This window comes from Pinus tabuliformis, chromosome 9, assembly GCF_031772625.1.
Source record: "Pinus tabuliformis cultivar Carrire ecotype Pingquan chromosome 9, CPIR1, whole genome shotgun sequence".
Taxonomy (NCBI): domain Eukaryota; kingdom Viridiplantae; phylum Streptophyta; class Pinopsida; order Pinales; family Pinaceae; genus Pinus; species Pinus tabuliformis.
Window position 1 is genome coordinate 630,986,512 of NC_142307.1, and position 21,334 is coordinate 631,007,845.

Below are 21,334 nucleotides of genomic sequence, written 5' to 3' on the forward strand. Positions count from 1 at the left end.
TAACAATAAGGGGTTACACTGGTAGTATAGGGGCCTAACATGCCCCTTTCCTTCAAAAAGTGTTGTCCACAACGCTTGAGTAGTTCTTGATGCTTCTGTATAAAAATCTTGTCCTCCTGTGTGGAATCTTCAGCCGGTAAGTTCTTCCACTTAATGAGATACTCCGAAATTGATCGATTTTGTAGCTATCGGGTTCTTGTTTCTGTGACTGCTCCAGGTTCCAATATTATTTTTCCTTCCTCTTCAATTTATGGCAATATTGTTTGAATTGGGATCTTTTGCAACTTTTGAATAAGTGGCCATTCTTCTTCATCCTTCTTCCATTCATCCCTTGCTTTGTTTATCCAATCTGGTTGGATAATAGAAATATCACAAAACAATGCTTCCACATCCTCATCCTTTCTTGAGAGTGCATCTGCCACCACATTTTGCTTCACTTTTTTGTAGATGATTTCAAAGTCGTAACCCAACATCTTTGTCACCCACTTTTGTTGCTCTTCAAAGGATAATCTTTGTTCTAAGAAGTATTTAAGGCTATCATGATACGTTTTTACCTTGAAGTGTCTTCCCATTAGGTAGGGTCACCATTTATTAAGTGCATGTAGTGTTGCCAACATTTCCTTCTCATAAATAGCTTTGTGTAAAAACTTTCCCTTGATTGGACAACTTTCAAAAGCAATTGGTCTTTCATCTTGCATTAAAACAGCACCAATTCTATTTCCTGAAGCATCACATTCCATAATAATGGTTTTTGTGAAGTCCGGTGTAGCTAAGACCGGTGCTTGGCACATTGCCTCTTTAAGATGTTCTAAAGCCTTTGTTGCTTCTGGAGTCCATGAAAATGCATCTTTCTTCAATAATGTTGTTAGAGGTGCTGCTATTCTCCCATAATTCTTAACAAACTTGTGATAATACCCTATCAACCCGAGAAATCCTCACAGATGCTTTATGGATGTGGGGATTTTCCATTCCTTAATGGCTTTAATTTTGCTAGGGTCTACCTTAACTCCTTCATGAGATACAATATGACCCAGATATTCCACCTCTTGTACTCCAAAGAAACATTAGGATCTTTTTGCATATAATTGTTTCTCCTTTAATAGTTATAGCACCTTGTCAATATGTTCAACATGATCCTTCCAAGACTTGCTGTAGATTAGTATATCATCAAAAAATACTAATACAAATTTTCTAAGGAAGGGTTTGAAAATGGAATTCATCAAACCTTAAAATGTAGAAGGTGCATTGGTAAGGCCAAAAGGCATGACCAAAAATTCATAATGACCCTCATGAGTTCTAAATGTTGTTTTTGGAATGTCTTCAGTCTTCATTCTGATTTGATTATATCCTGAATGAAGATCCAACTTGGTGAAGTAAATTGATCCATGCAATTCATCCAAAAATTCATCAATGACAGGAATGGGAAACTTATCTTTAATAGTGAGCTTGTTGAGCTCCCTATAATCTAGACACATGCACCATGATCCATCCTTCTTGTGCACCAATACTACTAGAGCATAGAAAGAACTTTGACTAGGTTGAATTATACCCGCCTCTAGCATTTCTGCAACCATAGGTTCAATTTCACTCTTTTGGGCATAGGGATATCTATACGGCCTGATGTTTGGAGGAACACTTCCTGGAATTAGATGAATATCATGATCATGATCACGAATAGGTGGGAGACCTTTGGGAGTCTCAAATACCTTGGAATGATTGTCCAAGACTTTTTGGAGATCTGGAGATTTCGATGTGGAAACATCTAATGAACATAATTGAGCAATTACACCTCTTTGTTCCTTTTTTAGAAGCTTTGTCATACCGTTAGAGCTGATTATCTTTCCCGATTTCCTTGTAATACCCCTTAATTAAACTTCCTTTCCTTCCACAGAAAATTTCATGAAAATTTCTTGAAAATTAAAAGCTATTGTACCCAAGGATTGTAGCCATTAGACTCCTAGTACAACATCAACACCTCCCATTGGAATGGAAAACATTAGGCTAGTCAGTACATATTCTCCCATGGACAGCTTGATATTATGGCACTTTCCAGAGAAATTTATCGTTCCTCCATTTGCAACCATCACTTGACACTATGGTGCTGGATATAGGAAGCAATTCAATTCTTTTGCTATCTCACAATGAATAAAATTGAATAAAATTGTGGGTACCTCCTGAATCAATCAACACTATTACCTTTTTCTTCCTGATTTGTCCTTCTATCTTGATGGTTTGACGAGTGGCAATTCCAGCCAATGCATTACAATATATGGTCAGATTCATTTCTTGTTTATCTAGTCTTTGTTCCTGGAGTATATCCTCTTCTTTTGACCTTTCTTGCTCCTTTTCTTCTTCCTCTTCACAATCTATGTAGAATAAATTCTTCTCAGCACACTTATGACCTTTAGTGTATTTGCTATCACAATTGTAACAAAGCCCCTTTTCTCTTTTTTCTTCCAACTGTGGTGGTGTCATGCTTATAGGTTGTGGAAGGCTAGGGGCAACAAAACTTCCATCTTTATAGTTGTGAGTGGTATACTTCCTAGTTGCCATAATTTTGCTTTCCATTTTTCTTGCTAACCTGAATGACTTCTCTAATGAATCAGGTTCCCAAAGGCGAACAACATGTTGGATATTATCCTTTAAAGTCCCTATGAATACATCAATCCTATGCTCCTATGAAATATTTTTTACCCTTACGTTCAATTTTTGGAACTCCTCAATGTGCTACATTATTGAACCCTTTTGTTTGAGACTTATCAATTGGCTAAAAAAGTGTTGCTTTTTGTATCCTCATAATGTGCTGTCAATTATTCTGTAAAAATTTCCCATGTGATAATTTGTTTACGAGAGAAAAGCCATTGATACTATACAAACTGATTTGGTTTCAAATATAACGTTGCAATACGTACCTTTTGTGTGTTTTTCACATTATTGAGATCGAAAAATTGCTCCATCTGTAATATTCATGTTGCATGATCCTTGCCATCAAACTTCCTCATATCAATTTTTGGAATATGGTGGGTCTTCGATCCAAAATTAGAGTCTATGAAATCATGACTAACATTTCTTTTTTTCTCGTCATGAGTTTCCTTTACTACCCTTTCACCATTAGTAAGTATTTCGTGTTGAAAATTTGTCAAATATGTCTTTAAATCTGCCATGCCTGTCTTCAAATCTATCTTCAAATCATCCATCTTAGCTTCCACATCATTCATATTATCTTCTGCATCTTTCTTTAAACCATCCATCCTAGATTTTGTTACTTTTTGTGCGAGTGACATTTATTGCACTTGGTCTCGTAATTTTGATATATCCTGTTGCATTTCTTCCTCTTCTTCATAAGTCATGCTAGAGCTTTCATGTTGCTTAATAGGTGTTTGCATTTTCTTTCCTCAGGGCATCAGTTACCGATAATAATGCTCTACTATGCCCTTTGAATTCCTTCAAAATATTTTTCAAACCAAGCTTAAGCAAAAATTTAAAAAAATCTACACACCTTTTTTCACTTTGTAGGAGTTCGATATTGCCTCTGATGTATCTCTGTAATTTCGGATCATCTAGTTCTAAAATTGTGACTTGTAGTAGCCCTCTGTGTCCTTTTTCGAATGCCACCAGTCTGATCGAATTTAGATTCTCCAAGGTAGAGCTATGCACAATCTCCCAAGATGGCCTAATTATAGACCTTTTAAGAAGAGTGAACTTGAAGGAAGTGCCACGTGTCACTATTTTGACCTTAGGATCTGAAAAATATATACAGGAAACTACAGTCTGTCCTCTTTCTGTAACTTCTGATGAAATTTCAATCTGATGCTCAAAACAAAAGTTATGACTATTTTCCCTAGGTCACCTGTTTGAAATGTAATTCGGGAGTCTGCAAAAGTGCCAACTTCCTCAGATCGTATCTCCACAAATATGGCACGAAAAGCTCTGAAATTCGGACCTGTGGTTTAGAACGATTTCGGCCCAAATGTGTTTTTTTTTTAGCGTTTGAAACGTCGCAAAAAAAAGTTATAGCGCAAATTCCACGATGACCTGTTTGGAGCAGCGAAACCCTGGAATTCAAAGCTCTGATACCAAATGTTATGAAACCAGCTCACAAAAAGATAGAAAAGATAGATCAACGCCTTAGAATTCAACCTCTTTGAGGGGGCAACCTCCTTTACATTACACAAATGAAAAATTCTTGGATGATACAGATGAAAATACCTCCTTTCTATATATAGGAGTCTAAAGGGTCATAATATAATCAGAGCCGACATAACAATAATAATGTAAGGGCACAATAATAATAATAGTGGGCTTCTTTGGGGCACAATAGTAACAATATGGGCACTACATGGGTACATCAATATAATAAGGGGGTTGTACTAATAACAATAAGGGGTTACACTAGTAGTATAGGGGCCTAACAGTTGGTGGTAAAGCTTAAGAACCTAATGTTACCTAGAGTGACTAAAGCTTGAGTCCATATCAGTCCCACCTAATTAGAGTACTCTGGTTAGGCATCTAATCTATAGCACTACTTGTATTGTGGCTCTTCTAGAGTATATCATTTTTAGATCTTCCATGTACCTCTATATGTATGTACTTATGAATACCTCCGTAGCTAAGAGGGAGTATTGAAGAATGTAACTAGTGGTGGTATTCATAACTGTATTTGAGTCTTGACGTAATGTATTTGTCAAAAGAAAGAATGAACGAAATTATTATTAAGGAAATTGACTTATTAAAGCATGGGTTTCATGCCTGGCTCCATTATTTTTAGGTTAAAGCCTCCATTGAAGGCTTCTAGGGTTTATTTCAAGTGTTCTTATCCATGTCATAATGTAAAAGACCCTTCTTGGGCTTCATTTTTTAAGAGAAAAATTTATTGTAATGTAAAATAGGTCAAATAGGCCTCCTCCACCAAGTTGGCCTCGAACTAGACCAGTCAGCCAAACTGAGGGAATAATATCCTATATAAAGGCAACAACTTGACCCCATTTAGAGCACTCACTCAACAAGTTTGATCTACAGTTGTTGGGGGCAATAACAAGTGTGGAATTCATGGAAGAAGGGGAAAGGGGCTAGCGAAGGAGAAGGAGGGCTCTATCAAGCACAAGAATTCAAAATTTTCTCTCTCACACACACACGTGTGAAGATGCTAAGCTCCTAGAAGGGACAAACATGCAGTAATATAGCTGGACTAAAAGTCTGAATCTTCTAGGGGTCGTAATTATGGGCTTCTAGGTTGAATCCATTGGATAAGAAGAGACTACCGAAGTTTATTGAATCGTATTGGAAGGTTGACTTGTTGGAGAGGAAGGTATTTGGGTCTAAGGTCTTGGTCTATCTCAACTTGAATTTGCTAGTGGAAGAGTTTGACTGTATTTTCCCCTATAGAGAGGTTTTATCCCTGGCAAAGTGCCTAAATCTGGTGTCTTTGATCTTTGTGTGTTACTTTTGATAATTGCTTGATGAAACAAAGATAAAAGAAGAATATAAGAAAGTTAATAAGAACTCAAAGATGTCACAAGTAATTATCAACATAAGAAAATATTTCCACCTTTCTGATTTTCTAATAGAAAAAGAATACATGAATATTTAATAAATCCATAATCATGTCAACCCACCCATTAAAAGTACAGTATTGGAGTTCAAAGGAAATATAGAGTAGGAAAACAAGAGTTTATGTATGAGAAGGCCAAACCACAAACACCATGAAAAATTAATATCGTTACTATGCAAAAGCATTAAGAAAAACCAAACACATGACCCAAGAGGAATTATCCCTATATGAATCCCAACATAAGGTTAAGTTGACCAAAATACCAATAAAACCATCTTTCGAGCTTCATGTTGAGAAATCAAGGGAAGCTAGATTAGGGTGATTTCTCTTACCTTGATAGTTGCTTGTGACATTCTTTTACTTAAGTTGATGTACTTGTAATTAACTTCTTCTTTCTCTTGATTATTATTGTGTTCTTATCATCAAACAACTATCAAACTATGAATATAAATGAGACAAGAGGACACAAAATGTAGGTTTCTAGCCAGGGTCAAAACGTGTCCTCAAACCTACAAAATTTCTTCTCTTCTTACATAGCCTTCAAATGATGAATTGCAAGACCTAATACCCAAGACAAAGACCCCTCCAAGACAATTCAATCTCTCCTTTGATGAACCTTCTCTTACTTAAAGTCAACCTATGTCAAACTACTTGAAAAAATTAGATTTTGTCCTATGTTTTATATTTTCAGTCACTGCTTCAGGTCTATAATTTTCAGCCTCTACTATAGAAACCCTAGCTTACACGTGTGAGAAAATGATGGTAAATGTACGTTCTCTCTCATTCGCTTGGATTGCTTCTTTCTTCTTGTAAATTCAGTTTGTGAACTTAATACTTATGGCACCAAAATTTGGCTTATTTGGGAGTCCAAAATTTGTGCGTTATTATAGAAAAATAATGCCCTATCTCTTCACACATGTGGTAGGATTTATCCCAAAACAATCCTCAAGAATTTCAGCTTCTATTCGTTTAAGTTTTCTGGCTCTTTAGACTTCTTTCTTTCTTGGATTGAACTTGTTATTTTTCATAATCGAATGTGATGGATGTGTCCTCAAATGAGGTCGAGTAACTCTTATAATAGGATTTCCTTAGAGTTTGAACTCTCATCATGAAGCTAACTTGTTCTCTCTTGTTGGTTGACTTGTTGATGGCTAGACTGACTTGATCTTGGAGGGTCTTTATCACACAAATTGACTTACGTAAATTCCTTTAAATTGATACATGATGCCCAATAGGGTATTTTACATATTACAATGACTCTTTGACTTATTTGACTCAATGAAAAATCCTTAGAAGCACACAATGGGTGCTTGAACTAAAACAAATTGACCTAGATCATGAAACCCATGCTATACAAAATAATAATAATATATTTTCTTTTTCTCTTTACATCAAATACATAAAATCATGACTACATAAGACATTATGAAGACCGAACCTGGTGACATTTTCCAATGCTCCCTCTTGTAATGCCCCTAATAATAATAAAAATAATAATTAATTAATATAATATTAAAATATAAGTAAATAAATATTCAACAACAAAGAAAAGATAATAATAGTAAATAAATAGTAAACAATAAAGAAAATATAATAACAGTAAATAAATAATAAATAATGAAGAAAATATAATGATAATAAATAAATAAAATAGTAAATAATACACTGGAGTTCTATATATATATATATATAATTAAACTATAAAAATAGTAAGAATAAGTAAAGTTAACAAAAAGTAAAAAGAAATAAAATAAGAAATAGTCAAATGAAAAGAAATATTAAATTAAGTAAAACATAAAATAAACAAATAAAAGTTGCATGTTGACACATGGAATGTGTGCATGCAGGCCCCTTTCCATTTTTTGGTCAATTTAATGGACGATGAAGAGGATGAGATTCATTCATTCCTTCATCCATTCTCTTGGGAGAAAATTGTTGCGTGACAAAGGATTCATTCACAGTAGTACATTGATTGAGGGCTCGGGGGTGACCAACTGTAGAAATATTATGTGCAGCTGAGCCTACTATTAGGTGGAGAGTCGTCCCCAAAAATTTGTTGTGGTTAGTAGAATTCAAATAATGTTCAACTTCGAAATCACAAGGAATATCATTGCTAAAGGTAAGTTGTTTTTTCTCATGTTTTTTGAAATTCTATGCTACTTAGGTGAATAAATGCGTTGATTCTTAATTGCATAAATTGAGGTAATTAGTTCTAGATTTTAATTTAGGGTTTCTACATATGGTATGAGAGCTTAGGCCCAAATCCTTAGGGCCTATGGGCATTTTAATGTTAAAAAAAATGAAAAATAAATATTTCAAACGTTTCATATTGTAAAATTGTAGGTTTTTAACCAAATAAAATTATTAAATACTTGTAAAATTTTCCTATAAACTATAAATATCTTTAATGTAAATAGATTTTAAAATCTAAAATTCTCTTGCTATCTAGTATTATTGAAGAATCCATCCTCTTATAAGTGATTTTAGACTTAGGTCAACCATGTCCATCAACTAAAAACAACTGGAGACTATAAAGAGTTCTACCCTTGGCCCATGCCACATACGTTGCACACCGCAAATCGGTTTTGTCATGTATTATATAGTAATTTATATGACATGGGTGTGTGATGATTATATTTCCTACATATGAGTGGTGGGTACCCTTCCAACATAGTAAAAAATAATAGCATTTTAGGTTTTCGACTTTTCCAACCATCCAAGGACAACAGATGCTCAAAACTTTTTAATTAAATTTTCCTCCGAGTTTGTGAAATCTCCTATATCAATTTTGAAATATAAAGCCGCCTCATTATCACGATTTTTTTTAACGGAACCTACTTATTAAGTAAAGTTAGCTAGAGTGAACACAATTAATTATGTTTGGTTAACTTCTATATTTTTTTTTAGCATAAATTAATAATACAATCACATCGTTATTATGATATCATATACATTATTTTATTTAATAATACGATCTAACTGTTATTATGATATCATATGCGTTATTTTATTTAATAATACAATCTTATAGTTATTATAATATCACATACGTTATATGTTAACATTAATAACATCATCACTTTTCATATAGCATACTTAATATCTCAATTGTACTTTTAACTTTTAATGTAATTTAGGTTCATTCCAACGCTACATGGTTAATTCTATAATAATACAATCTTATAGTTATTATGATATCACATATGTTATGTTAACATTAATAACATCCTTAGTTTTCATATAACATACTTAATATGTTAATTGTAATTTTAACTTTTAATGTAATTTAGGTTCATTTCAACATTAACATGGTTAATACTATATATAAGATTTTATATGTAATTTTTAAAGCGTTGAAAAGTCATTAAAATAAATAAAGGAAATCAATATGAAATATAAATGTTTAAGAAAGTTGTACGATGGTTGAATAGTTTTAAGTAAATTTAAGTTAGTTTTATATGTAAGTCTTAAGGGCTAATGAGTTTAATAATTTTTTCTAAAACATATTAAGGACTAAAGAATTATAAGGTTTAAAAAGCCATATGTCAAAGTTTAATAGTACGTATTACACAAAATGAAATGTTGAAGTGTATTCACTTTCTTGCATTATTTAGTTTCCTGATTTATATGGGATGGTTTTGAAATATATTATTATTCTAAAACTAAAATATATTGGGAATTGGTTTTATGACTTAGGTATTAATATAAAAATATTATGTTTGACCTTCCAATATATTGAGTATTTAGCAATTATCTAATAAAATCAATATCTAATTTGATAAATTACCCATGAAATTATGATTGAATAATGAATATGTTCATATGCATTTTCATTTTAGTTTATTAATTTTCTTTAATTGAAAATATTGAAAACATGATTTTCTTAGTGGTTGAAATTTTTTACATGAAATTCATGTAGCAAAATAGTGTTTAAATTATCATGTTATATTGCTTACATATTATTGATACAATATAGTAATATTTATAAGGTAATGGTTTTAGTTATTTCTTATGTCAACATAGAAATGTTGAAGAATGATGTTGTTAGGATGTTTCATGATGTGATGGTATATAGCAATTGGACATAGTTCTGAGAGATGTTAATGATGTCATGCATATGTGGTGCTTATTTATTTCTTTTGTTGTGATAATGATGTATATGTTAATTGTGGGATATTACATATGCTCATGATGGATATGATATGCATAGGGATTATGATTTTATGATATGAGGTATTATTGACACATGGTTCATTTATTATGTGATGTCATGATATATCTTTGATGTTGATATATTGATGTTATAAATTATGAGGATATTATGATGCGAAGCATGTGGTAATTGCATGAATATTTTATGACGTGCATGAGCATGGAGTTCTTTAATATTCAAAATGTGGTGATTAACAATGATGTTATGTTATCAGGGTGACATGCAAGAGTTGACATGTGGATTATTTTCTATGATATTATGATATTATAACTAATACATTGGTTGCATCTTGAGATGTGATGATTGACAAAGATTTTCACAAATCGGCCAAGAGGGTCAGTTTATTTGATGATCTCATGGGAGCCCATACCTACAAGGGAGAATATGTAACACCATATGGGCTGGGGACATACTCAATCAGCACTACATATGCTAGTGGGTCCTTTGTATTTTATAAATCTTGATGGATAACCCTTGAGGGGTCATTGGACCATCTTAAGGAGGCCAAAAATCTGATATTGTAGATTGAGTGCCTAATAATGGAATAGGATGCCAGTGGTGTAAGGACTCTTATGCTTGGGGTTGTGCACCTTAGTGAGTGGAGAGGGAGTGGGTCAACATTTAAAGATGCCTAGAGTACCACTGCATGGACTATTGACCTAGGTGCCTTCCTTGAGGCACATGAGGTCTGAGTCGGGCGTGAGCCTTGAGGCCAGCCTTGGGTTATGATATATAATAATGAGGCTTTATGTCTGGTTCCAAAATTTGGGAAAAAATACAGAGGTTCCTTGGGATTTCCTTGGTGATGTGAAAAAATTCGATGTCTACTCATTATACTAGTTCAATAGAGGGTGTAAGGAAAACGTGAAGCAATAAATAACTAAATAAAATAAAAAGTTAAGTGATTCAACATAAGTATGGGACAAATTTCGTTACAGAGAGGTAGTATGTAATGCCTCCTAATAATAATAAATTAATTGATTAATATAATATTAAAATATAAGTAAATAAGTAATAAACAATAAAGAAAATATAATAATATTAAATAAAGAATAAAGAATGAAGAGAATATAATAATAATAAATAATAAACTAGAGTTCTCTATATATATATATATATATATATATATATATATATATATATATAAATACCCTATAAAAATAGTAAGAATACATAAAGTTAACAAAAAGTAAAAAGGAATAAAATAAGAAAGAGTTAAATTAAGGGAAATATTAAATTAAGTAAAACTTAAAATAAACAAATAAAAGTTGCATGTTGACACATGAAATGTGTGTATGAGAACCCCTTTCCTTTTTTTGGTATATTTAACGATGAGGAGGATGAGATTCATCCATTTTGTTGGGAGAAAATTGTTATGAGAAAAAGGATTCCTTGGCAGTAGTATGTTGATTCAGGGCTTGGGGATGGCTAGTTGTAGAAATATTATGTGTAACTGAGCATAAGGTTGGGTGGAGAGTCGTCCCCAAAACTTTGTTATGGTTAGCAAGATTCAAATAGCTTTCAACTCTGAAATCACAAGGAATATTTTTGCTACAGTTAAGTCGTCTTTTCTCATGTTTTTCGAAATTCTATGCTAATTAGTTGAATAATTGTGTTGATTCTTAATTGCATAAATTGAGGTACTTATTCATAAATTTTAATTTAGCGTTGTTACATCTCTTAATTAGGGAGGCATTCATAATACATATGAGGTACATGGACATTCTCATAATGAATAATTATCATAAGAAGAGTCAGATTGGTAATCCATCCCGTAAGCTATCTTATTAGCTTATATTAGTGCATCTCAGCATATCAACCAACATTGTCACATAGTAAGGCCTTGACTAACAACTTTGTATCTCCATAAGATTAGAGAACAATGCTAGGGAAGCAAATGATTTATGTAGAAATTCCCATTGTAGATCAACAGATTATGCAATATGCTAAAGAAAAATACAAAATCTACTTCTACAACAAATTTTGTGGAAGCTTAATCAATTTGAGCACGATCAATTGAGAACACATATAACTAAGAATGAGAAATCAATCACACATAAAACAGAAGAAATAACTCGGGGAAAGCCTTATCCTAAAACCCCAATCTTTGTATTATCATACAAGTGGAAATATGTTTAGGATTACAAAAAGAATCAACTCACAAGCTATCCTGCTCTCTCTACAATCCAACTGCTGCACATAGATAGTCAAAGGCTTCTCACAAATCTTCTCCTCTACCCTCCAAGCCTCATATTTCCCTGCATATTTTTTCCTGGGGTCCAATGGTTCCACATGTGTGAATTCCCACCTCACATTGCTCACTTGGCCGAGAAATAACCACACAAACTTGAAGGAGATAATTCTTTCTGCATGGATGAGTTTCCTTTATAGGAAAAATCCTCCAACTGATAATACACTGTCCCTTCCTCTGATCTCAACTGGGTCTCTAATTGAAATGACATGCATGAGTTATTTATGAGAGAATATTCAATTATCTGGAGAGCAGCAGTTACATGCATGCAAGCATTAACTAACAGAACTCACAGTTAATTTAACAAACTGTTTGAATTAATCTAACTAGACTTGACTTAGTTAACTGAGCCAACTAATTACATCTCAAATTACAACTCATCCTTATCTCTTTAAATGATGGATAAATTCCTTAATGGAGAAACTGTTGCATGTCCCCACATAGACTTCATGTTTGATTTTCTACAACTAATTAAGTCATGGTGAATTAATTAATTATTTTACAAATAGTTGCTAAGATCAAATTCGAATTTTACTTCTCTATTTTAGTTCAGGGACTAACTAAAATTGGAATCTAACCCGAAATATTAAAAATAGCAATGCTATTTTTAGTGCTTCCATTTTTCATTCCTTGTTGCTATGTCCAATACTGGTACTTGAACTGTTATTTATATCAGTGCTATTTTTAGCATTTCTTGTTGTTATTTTCAACACTCCCTCTCAACAAGCAAAGCATTCAACTTGAACCCGATCCTGAACCTTTGGAATGTTCTACACACAACCCTTCTCCCAAGTGTTATTGCTCCAACAACTCTAGAAACAAAAAAATCTCCCAATTGACCTCCCTGTTGGGCTTGAAACATCCTCTGATGCTGAAGCTTCCTCTACTACTGCCAAGTGCTCCCTCTGTGAACTATGAGCTACTGCAACACTCCAGGCATCTCGCACCATTGCACACCTCTCTGTGCAATCTTGCACTGGTGCAACACTCCTGTGCCTCTTGCATTGTTGCAGCCTATTAGCTCTGCACTGTCTTGGGATTCCTGCATTGTAGCTCCCTTTATTGCTCCATCGACATCTACCTCTACCCACTCAACCAATCCTGCTACTCCTCGTCGGGGCTCCCGTAGCAAGGTCTAATCAAAGACATTGGGTACCACAATGATTATTCCCCTATTTCAGCATTCTTGGGACTGTCACTCCACATTGCCCCACCTCCAACCTGAAGGTATGGATGCATGCGATCCCTCTGCCCGCTTGCCTCAAAATTTACCCCTACTAGAGGTCTTTGCATGAGTAGATGTCTCTACTCGGTCTCCTCTTGGCTTCTCTAATTGTGCCTACTCCACAACCTCCTGAAGCTACTTCACCAATTGTGGCTCCTCCACAATTGTCTGAGACTTCTTCTGGCATTGCATGTTGAGAAGTAATTTACTCTCCCTCTCAACCACCAAGTCTCCATCAGTTGCCTTGCTCCTTAAGGATTTCCATGCATCTTGAACCTCAAGAGCATATAGGTTCTTGACTTCTGAGCTGATCTGCTTCAACCGTCTCATGGTGATGTGTTGAAGGAAAACTTTTCGCTTACTGAAGACTACAGCATAGCCTTTGTCTTCCAGCATTGCAATCGACACCAAATTTTTCTTTAGTCCTGGTACATAGTTGACATCGGTCAAGGTAATGCGAGCTCCATGCTCCCTCTGAAAAACAATTGTGCCTACACCTGAGACACTATACTTTTGATCATTACCCATAGCTATGAGTATCTAGAGATCTTTCTCCTCCATGGTACTGAACAAACTCTCGTCACCAGTCATGTGGAAAGAAACTCCATTGTCAAGAAACCAACCACATCCCACCATGGATGAAACCATGCATGAGAAGAGGATGAAATCCAACTTGAATTGTGAGGAAAACGCCTCACCCTCAGATCCTTCCTTGGATCCCATCTTGGATTTCTTCAGTGGAAAATTTGTAGCAAAATGGCCCACCTCATGACAATGAAAGCATCGCACTTTCGATTTGTCAAAATTCTTCCTACCATGGGAAGAACTTGATTTGGGATGAGAATCCTTCTCCTTCCCTTTCTTTTCCTTACTCGCTAAGGTGCAGTTTTCTTCATCCTCCTTGGATGAAGAACCATCTCTGGTGCTTCTTCTTATCTCCTCCTGCATCAGATCCGACCAAAGTCATTCCCAATCTGGCAGTTTCTCTCTTCCATTTACTGAGCCTTTGTAGCTATGCTAGCTCTTAGGAAGACCGAGGAGAGCAAGACTCACCATGTCATCATCGGCAGTTGTGATCCCTACATTCCAAGCTCATCCTTGCAGGTGGTGAGCTTGTTCAGATATGTAGAAATCGTGTCGCCTTTTTCACACTTGATTTTTTGATTCTTGTCTTTCAGCGCTAGCTTCCTCTAATCAATGTTGTTTTGATATAGATCTTTCAGTGTTTTCCACATTGAAAATAGTGTCTCCTTCCCATGGATACTCAAGACTATGTGTTCTCGAACTCCCTCAAGAAGGATTCTCCTTGCTCTAGCCACACATTTCTTCCATTCCGCCAATTGAGTAGCATCAGTTGGCTTGGGGACTTCTTCATCAATGAAGTCCTTTAGACCGTTATCCTCTAATATTGCTTCCATGCGATCCTTCTAGGCTATATAATTCGAGCTGCCATCAAGGGCATACTCGAGTCTTAAACCACTGAATGCCATTGGTGAAATTGAGATGTGATAAGAACTCAATTTCTATATTCAGGAACCTAAAACTTCAAACTTCTCCCTTATTGTATATGTTCTTCGCCTTGATCACCTTTTCTCTGATACCATGTAGAAATTCCCACTGTAGATCAACAAATTATGCAATATGGTAAAGCAAAATACAAGATCTACTTCTACAACAAACTTTGCGAAAGCTTAATAAATTTGAGCACAATCAATTGAGAACACATATAACTGAGAATGAGAACTCAATCACACATAACACAGAAGAAATAACTTGGGGAAAGCCTCATCCTAGAATCCTAATCCCTGTATTATCATACAAGTGGAAATATGCTTAGGATTACAAACACAATTAGCTCACAAGCTATCCTGCTCTCTCTGCAATCCAACTGCTGCTCATAGATAGTCAAAGGCTTCTCATAAACCTTCTCCTCTGCCCTCCAAGCCTCCTATTTCCTTCCGTAGTTTTTCCTGGGGTCCAGTGCTTCCACATGTGTGAATTCCCACCTCACACTACTCACTTAGCTCAGAAATAACTACACAAACCTGAAGGATATAATTCCTTCTTCATGGATGAGTTTCCTTTATACGAAAAATCCTCCAACTGATAGTACATTGTCCCTTCCTCTGATCTCAACTGGGTCTCTGACTGCACTTACATGCATGAGTTATTTAGTAGAGAATATTCAGTTATCTGGAGAGTAGCAGTTACATGCATGCAAGCATTAACTAACTGAACTCACTATTAATTCAACAAACTGTTTGAATTAATCTAATTGGACGTGACTCAGTTAATTGAGCCAAATAATTACAACTCAAATTACAAATCATCCTTATCTCTTTAACTGATGGATAAATTCCTCAATTAATGGAGAAACTGTTGCATGTCCCCACATAGACTTCATGTTTGATTTTCTACAACTAATTAATTCATGGTGAATTAATTTATTATTTTACAAACAACTGCTAAGATCAAATTTGAATTTTACTTCTCTATTTTAGTTCAGGGACTAACGAAAATAGGAATCTAACCCGAAATACTGAAAATATCAATCCTATTTTTAATTCAATTTTTCATTCCTTGTTTTTATGTCCAACATTGGTACCCGAACTGCTATTTATAGCAATGCTATTTTTAGCACTTCTATTTTTAGCATTTCTTGTTGCTATTTTCAACAATCCATATACACCTTCATTGTTGCCTTTTAAGTCACATACCCCAACTAGTTGTTCACAAGGTATGTCCTTCTAGGACCATTCCTATCTTAGATTACCACATCATCAAGGAATTTCCTCTTTGACTACTCTTACCTATTGGATGCCTTATCTTATCCTCAAAGAATATCAGTATAAATCTCATATTCTTACCAATCCTCCTTTCTTTATTCATAACATGAAGACAAGAATTATGTGTCTATCTCTTCCTCTCAACTAGGGAGGATCTACTGATTCCTATAAAAGGAATATACCCAAGTTCCCTCTTAAGTAGGGACTTGTTTACAACAAAAAATATATGCTCTTTCGTGGAGATCATGGTACTATCAGTTGCTTGTAGAGCTCCTCCTTTATACATCATTATATCATGGATTAACTTCAACTTCCTTATCTTGGAGACTTTTTCTTCCAAAACTTCTACATCACTTCCCTTCAACGAAACATAGTGTTGAACCAATAGTCATTCCATCATTCTCTTAATTGGAAAGTGACCTTCTTTTCATCATTTGGATATCCTCTCTACTGCTACCTTTTCCAGGTCATGTTTCTTTTGGGATTTTCCATTAATCCTATTGTAATAGTTGTATATGAATTTCTACAGCCCTCTTTCTATAGCCCTGTTACAACCCAATCAGATGATTTTTTTAAAAAAATAAAAAATGAACATCAACTCAATATTACATCTTTATGATGGCCCTTTGTCATGACATCTTATTTTTGCAACATCATCATCATTTTTCATACTATATGAGACATCTCCAAGACATACATTACCAAGGTTCTCCTTCTCCAACATACATATAATGATAATCATAATTTCTCCATGGAGATGTCATAGGTAATCCTTCTTGTTATCAAATGTTGATCACTTATATTATCTTACGTGACTATGGGTACATATTTCATGAACTCTTCTTTCACCTTTCTTCACATATTGCTTCCTAAAGATCTTCTATACACAGTTCCTTCATCATAGGAACCATAACTTCCAGCCACCTCATATTCTTCATGAGGTTATATCATGTCATCATGTAGAAGTGTTCAACATGTTAGCACTCTATAAATTTCCCTAGGCTGAGGAGAGAAATTCCAAAGGTAACTACAAACCACTTCTAGGTCAGAATATAGCCCTTCTAGCCTTGGAGAGGGCTCTCTCACTTAGGTTTCTCAATTGATATGATATTAGGCTAGGTATAATAATAAATAAAGTTTGTTTTTCAAAGCTCTATTGATGAGAAAAGAGACAGATCCTTTGGGCATGGAGTAATGTCAAATTTATTTTTTATCCAGTGATATGATGAAGAGACAAAGAGGTTTCTCCACAGGGGCAAGGTAGGAAGTCTTGGTGATGAAATAAAGTTAAATTTCTATAGGAGGGTGAGTTTAAGAAACATGGAAGACAACACATAGAGCATCAAAAATATAGATGAATTCTAAATGTTGCTTTAAGAGGAAACCATAGATCACTTATCAAAACTAAACCAAAACACCATTAAGATGAATTCTCAGTTAAACATTTGGTTTTCTCTAAGCAAGAATACATACATTCAAGATATGTAAACACATAAGACAAACTTATGATAATAAATAGGCACACATCATCAAGATCTGACACAAGAATCCTTGCAAATCACCTTATGTATTTCATTCATTCACTAGTAAATGTTTTAGAAAATATAGTGCACAAGCATCCATTTCTCTCTGAACAACAAAACCATTTACTATATTTTTCATATCTATATACATCATGAGGATTGATCTCCCACTCTAGGTGGTCGAAATTATTGAACAAAAAAAACTTTTAACTAGATACATCAAAAATTTGGTGCATATACTTAAAAATAGGAGTTGTTTTACTTACAACCAATCTATGCCTAATACATCACCAACTTGGAATATTTGAAAATAAACATTAACTACATGTGCTAATAAAATATTTCACCTATCCACATGATCCAATCTACTTCTAGAAACCAAAAATTTGAAATATGAAATGAAATGGTGTTGACTGTCTAGTTTCGTAGCACATTAGCCAGTTTCAGAGCAAGTTAAAGTAGCCCTCCATGTTTTGTATGGGTGAAACCCTCCTCTGACAAAATGGAGCAAATGGGGGTCTTTAAAATGTATCTGTGATGGTACTGAACCTCTGATATAGGCTTCATAGTGCTTGCAGACCTCCTTATTGACTAAACCCCACTTTCGCAACAAAATTGTGACCTTTCACAGCACCTTTAACATTTTGAACATATGATGACTTTCTTGTGGTATAAATGTTGGATGTATCAATACAAGTGTTGTGAAATTCATATAACTCCTCTCATGACAATCAAAACTTAAAAATTCTAATGCATCAAGTCCTTGCTATGTTTTTGTAAGCTCCACCAAAATTGATTGATTTTTTATTTCTTTAGCAAAAAGAAAAAAAATTAGAGCTGAGGGTATCCTCCTAATGAATATTTACCTTTGTACTTTCCTCTCCTAGTATATCCAACATTCCCCTCTTCCTCTTTCTTCTATATTCCTTTGCCTCAATGAGCTTCTACTTTACCAAGATGCGGCTTCTTTTTAATACCAAATCTTGTACATACAAACTTCTCCCTTGCCTGTGAAAAGGGAAGGTCCACTTCAAATTGTATTTAATTTTTGTAAGGATAGGTTCAACACCTTCTAATTGTTTAAAAAAATTCAACTTATCCCTGTTATCTTTCTCTACAATCGTATCTACTTGTTGAACTCCTTCAATTTGTTCCAATAGTTTTTCAAACTCTTTCTACTCATCAAGCACCACCCTTTCTTCTTGTTGAATAGTATCCTTTATTTTCATTTTCACCTTAGAAATAGACCTGTTCCTAGGTCTCCTTGATTGTTAAATTGTCTCCTTTTTCTCTTCAACATCAATGATCTGCTTACTTTTACCTTTAGTAGCATGTATTGATGTTTTCCTGGCTAGTTCTCCTGCATTGGGCTGAACAACTTCTTGTGATACTTTATGGCTAAGTTCTCTATTTTATTGCTACAAATATGTTATTTACAGATGATCCTTATCCAAATTATCTTGCAAATATTTAACATTTCGTTCCCTTTCATCAACGTCTGCTTCTTTATGTGTACTTTTTGATTCAACAACTTGAACAGATGTAGGTGTTAGATCTCCAAAATTTTCTTGGTTGAAGCTCTTGTTCATGGTACCCTAGCCTTGTTTCTATCTCAAGTGAGAAGTGAACCTTCTTAGAACTTCTTTTAGCAATTATTTTTCTTTTAGTCAAAGGCTTTTGACTGAACTAGCTATTGTAGGTGAGGCCTCTTTGATTACAACTAATGAGGTATCTTTATTGGTCCTCTGGCTATTAGAAGATTGTGTTATCCACCCTGAAGAAACCAAAACATCCTACCATGACTACTCCTTGCTTTTAAGTTCCTTTATCACCAATAATTTAATTAATGAGAAATGAAATAGAATAGGTTCAATAGGACTCACTTTGGCTTGAACTCTAGCAACCATTTTGCAAATACTTCTAAATAAGTAGTAAGGATGATTCAAAGGTTTTTTGCTTGTGAAATGCATTAGGAGCCTAATATGAGAGTGATCAACTTTATTGAACATCCATTCACATGTGAAATACCTTTGAATCACCTCCAACAATTTACTATGGCGGTCTTGTAGATTGCTTCTTGGAACAACAGACCCATACCCTTTATGGTATTTTGGTTTGAAAAAATCTTTGAAATTAACCAAATCAAAATCCATACCCTTAAATCATTCCTCACCATTCGGTGGGATCTCATTGGCCTCAGATATTGATTGGGGTGTGACTGGAAAAGTAAGTGTCCCCACCTTCACTTGCAAATCATCAAAACCCTTGGTAAACTCCTTAGTCAATTGTAAATGATACCCTTGAATCTTTTCAGAAAATCTCATACACCCCACCTGCTCAAGATCCATTCGGATGGTTGGGTCTACATTTATAACTGTGATATATTGTGGCTCAAATTGAACACTGGCACCTCCTTTGTGCTTCTTTTGTTTTGGAGTTGACATGATTTTTCTCTTGCAACAGTAAATATTTCAAGGTTATAAGAAATTTGTTTTGTGTAACAGTGGAGGATTTGTGGTATTTCAAACCTCTAATGATGACTTAAGGGACAAAAATAATTACACAAAAGACTAATAAATGTAGAATTTCTCAAGAAATCCCTAAAAAACAACTTCCAAATTCACAATGGTTGATAGAGAACCTTAATGGGACAGTCAAAACACAAAATGAGGAAATGCAGCACTCAAGATATTTGGGTTTTTAAAGAATTTTAAGCATAAGCACTTAGTGAAAGACGCTTCAATTTTGTTTTAAGACCATGGAATACATTGCATGTGGAGGTTACATAGAGAAAAACACGGATTTGGCAGTGACAAATGCGAAATATAGACCATTTTGTGGAATCACAACGACTAGGATAAAACGTGTAGCAAAAGGTAGAAATAAAACAATTTTTTTTTTTTGCTAAGGCAAGAGTAGTTCCTTCTATTTCAATAAATCGAGAAAAAATTAAAAAATTTACATAAACCCTGGACCCCAAGAGGAGACCGAGAAACTAAGGGCGTGAAGCCAAAGAAGAGCTTCATTCTGCTGCGAATAGAAAATACTAAAAACAATCAAAACAAACTTTATGAAAAACCAAACCCCCAAAAGTCAGAGCTATGACAATTAACCAACCACGAAGCCCAAGTGAAAAGCTCGTCAATACATGGGGTCCCACTTAAAAGGAATCAACAGATCCGATGGTTCGCAACACCCCACGAAATTGGACGACGCTCCAAAATATCACATCAACAAACTTGTGCGAAACATACCTCGCGATGGAGGGTGGTTTCCACTTCCCGCACTGGCCACGTGTCAGAAGTCTGAAGGTGTCGCTCCCATTATGACTAAAACCACTTTTAACCCACAAGTGGTGCGAACGCCACCAAAACTACCAACCGCCAACCTGACCAAGACCACGGGCCCCACCAAACTGCGCGATGGATCCTGAGCGTTGATTAGCCGGGGACCATCAGACAACTGAGTAGATAATCGCATGCATGAGGTCATCGACCTTTAGGGCCCAGGAAAAGTGGATTTGGGACTGGGCCCTCCTCCATGTGGCAAGATTTTTGTGGCATCGCTGCAAGAATTCAAAAACCACCTTTGACAGGAAAGCGGTGCGAATGCTTCAAAACCATAGTGAGTTGGTTTTTCCTTCTATCACTGAAAAATTAAGATGACTCAAAAAAATTTGAGGTTGCTTTCCACTGTTCGGGAAGCTCTGACTCCCAGCGCTAAGAAAAGACCATGTTGTGTTCCACTTTACCTCTTGGTCTGTCTTGCCTTTCTTTGTGCACAGT